This window comes from Strongylocentrotus purpuratus, unplaced genomic scaffold (genome assembly GCF_000002235.5).
Source record: "Strongylocentrotus purpuratus isolate Spur 01 unplaced genomic scaffold, Spur_5.0 spur5_scaffold_3, whole genome shotgun sequence".
Lineage (NCBI taxonomy): Eukaryota > Metazoa > Echinodermata > Echinoidea > Camarodonta > Strongylocentrotidae > Strongylocentrotus > Strongylocentrotus purpuratus.
In genome coordinates this window covers 28,737,739-28,741,479 of record NW_022145609.1, presented here as the reverse complement: position 1 = coordinate 28,741,479, position 3,741 = coordinate 28,737,739, and positions in this window count along the sequence as shown.

Below are 3,741 nucleotides of genomic sequence, written 5' to 3'. Positions count from 1 at the left end.
GTCTAACACGCCCGAGGGTGTTTGGACTGTTTTGTAGGTACCGTGGGTAATTTTACTAATGCCCGAAGAAAATGATGTGTATTATTTGTTTGATAAAATGATGTTTAATAATATGATTTTACTAATGACCGGTCATTATCCAAATTACATGTTAGGCAAAATAAATGCCTGGTCACGTGTACGCTCTTAACCAATCATTTGATTAGGATTCGCTTCATCATCATATAAACTATTTCTATCTACATGAAAGTGTTTAGCTGATTGACTTCCATCGTACCTGTTAATCCATTAGTGCCTTGAAATAAACTACTTATAGAATTATAGTGCAGCTTGATTATGTGGTCTTCCATATGTTACAAAGAAAAAACCTTGAAAATATTCAGATATTAGTCTTTCATCAATCTTCCATTTTAAAAGTATTTATTTCTATTTTAATAGTCATTCATTAAATTTAAGATGTGACTTTATGGTCTTCCATTTAATGTGCTGAGAACAAAAAAACTGCCTTGATATCATGATGGACTTTCTTCCATGTCTGTATTATGTATTATCAATATTCATTGAAGTTGCCAGTGCCTTGTGTTATTGCTCTTTACAACATTTCATATTCATCTTGCATTTATGACATTCCTAGCAGTATCATTTAAACTTTTAATGTTACATGTACATGTATTCAATATGAATGACCCCAACATATAGGCTGATCAATTGCATATCTTTCTTCAGTACTATTAACTATTGAAAGATATTCTCTACGCCGAAACAAGGTAACGTAAGTGGAAAGGCTGAAGTATGTAAGTGCGTTTTGTTTTATCCACCAAATGTTTTAATATTGTAATCTTTCTCTATATTCTAGTTTTGAATGTACAGTCAAACCTGTCTATAGTGAACACCCAAGTAAAGCACAAAAAGTGATCTTTGTAGACAGGTTCCTTCAGCCAATTTTTCAACAACAAACTATTTTCAAGAGAAACAAAACATATGGTCTGTGTAGACACGTGGTCACTATAGCAGGTTTGAATGTATTTGCAGAATCTGCCCTTTGACAGTACTTAGTATTAATCGTTTACAGACATTTTGAAATGGAATAATATTGATGAACACTGTTTATGCTTTCATGTTGTGATAGAAGCATATTTTTGTTTACTAACGATTCAGATTCTTTAAAGGTTTTCCAGGAGTATACAATGTCAGTGAAACATTCAAAATGCTCATTTGAAAGTAGTTGAATCTTTTACAGAAATAAAGAGACAACAAATTCCATGAAATGCTTTCATATCGGGTATTTATTGGGACAATTCAAATGCACAATGCCTACCCTAATTTTTTCAAAGATTTCAAAGACATTATTTCAGAAGAACCTTTCATGCATAGTTAGCAGGACCATGGTCCCAATCTACACTTGTTGCAGGTCATACATTGTTTCATGGTACCCAATGTTTTTACGTTAGTCTGTCTGTTTGTACTGTGTTTTCATCAAATCAGTGTCCCCTCAATACAATGTATTTTCCAATTTAGTATAAAACAAAACAGCATTATGGTGTAAAGAAAGTTTGACATTGCCCTCATGCTACCTTTGAGGGCGTCCTCAAAATATAGCAATTTATTATAGTCATGGTGTAATGACAATGATAAAATGGTACACTCTCATAGGTATTAAGGGTCTTTGGTTCAATATATTATTGAGGTAGGGATCGCATATATCAATGAAGTTAAAGGTAAAGACCAGTATTGGAAATGCCCTAATTTCAAAAAATGAAATGGAAGCTCTCATTACTAATCATGTGAAAGAATATGTTTTGACTAATACATGATGATAAAAAATTTGCCGGGAAACTGCCTACTAATTCATATATTTGGTAAATTTGTTTCTCTCATGGTCTGTGAGAGATATAGGGTAGTCCCATATATATCTTTCTGTGTATAGTGCTTGTAACTTTACGAAGAATGGGCCAAATTTCTTATCATTTTGATGATTCCAGAACCTTGCAGATGCTAGATGCTAGATGATCAACCTTTTCTGATCGATTCCACAACGTTTCTTTCACAATGCAATCGCATGACCATAACTGGTCTTTACCTTTAAGGTAATGGAACAACAACTGATGAATATTATCCATAAATCTCCATTTCTTTTATCGGTGATGGAGTATATATATTTTCTTTAGTTATATTATATACTACTTAAATTATACTATACTAAAAGATATTGTAGAATAAATCCCAATTGTTTATATGGTGCAATTCGGGAAAAAACTAAACTCTCATAAGAATGATCGGGATCTGAAGTAAAATGACTTCATGGTGTATTTCAAACTGTGAATAGAAATTGTATGTTTTTGTTTGGTAAAATAGATAAACAAGTACTATCTGTTGTTTATTATGTCTGTCGTATATATTATAATGGTATGTTAATATCAATAAATATATATATATTTTGGTGATATTGGAATTTTTGTAATATTATTGGTTTATTCTGTTGTTTCATCATGTTTTTATCTCAGTAGTACCTATACTGCCTAGTTACAAGGAACATTCAAACAGCACATGCAAAAAACAACAACTTTGTATTTGATATGTAATATTCTTCGACGTTGTATTCATACCTGCCAACCCTCCCGCATTTTCCGGGATATTCCGCATTTCTGGAATTTTAGGACCTTAAAATGCGGGAGATTCCGCATTTTGGAAATTTAAGCCAAATTGGGCTTGTATTACCATTTGCCGCGATTTGTGCGAGAGCTCTCGTATAGTATACTGTGTGTGTGTTGATGGCCGCGGAAGCTCATTTGGCTTGTAATGACGATTTTGCAGCGTATTTGTGCCACTGATCTACAGCGTAGAGATCAGCATTATGTGTGTGTGTGTAGCGTCTGGCCTGGCATGTACTCTCCATACACGTACACACACACACACACACACCAATACAAGCGATGTACAAGAACATGCACACTTCACCAGCGATAAATTTTGAGCGAACGGGTTAGCTTCGACGTGTGATCGTGAATGGTTACTAAACTTGCAAAAAGTTTGTCAGTTTTACTTATAATGTCTTCCAATCCCAAGGAATACGCTTGCTTGATGGATTCATGGAGTTTACCGTACCGTACTAACTTTTCAATTGTCTAATCCAGTATTTGGAAGAAGTGTGTCGGGACTATGGTATACAGAGTGAACGCACGCTGCAGTGCGGTACCGGAGGTGAGTCGGTGCCAGTGGAGTGGGGCAGCGATGGCGAGGCGTACCGTACATGTACTGTGTATAGTTTGATCGATGCATGTCAAATGTTGCCGTAACTGAGCTGTGTTGGACAATCGCTACACCGAATTGAATTCAGCGTACCTGCCAACCCTTCCGAATAATCCGGAATATTCCATTTTCTGGATTTTTAGGACCCCAAAATCCGGAATATTCTGTTTTTTTTCTCAAAATTTCGATTTTTTTTTTGTTTTTTTGTTTTTGTTTTTTGTGTTGGTGTTGGTGTTGCTTAAGCCAAATTAAGCTTGTTTTATCCTTTGACGCGATGTTAGAGTTCACGTATTGCGTGTGTTGAAGGGCTGCATGATTAAAAACTGCCGCTGCATGTGCTAACGCCTGTTAAGTGTACAGATTTCTTATTTTCGAAGACATACCGCGCTAAAAATTCTTAATTCTCATTTTCAAATGTTGGCAGGTATGTGTATTACAGATATATGGACTATACATAATATAAATGGCACAACATATTAATGACAATCTGTA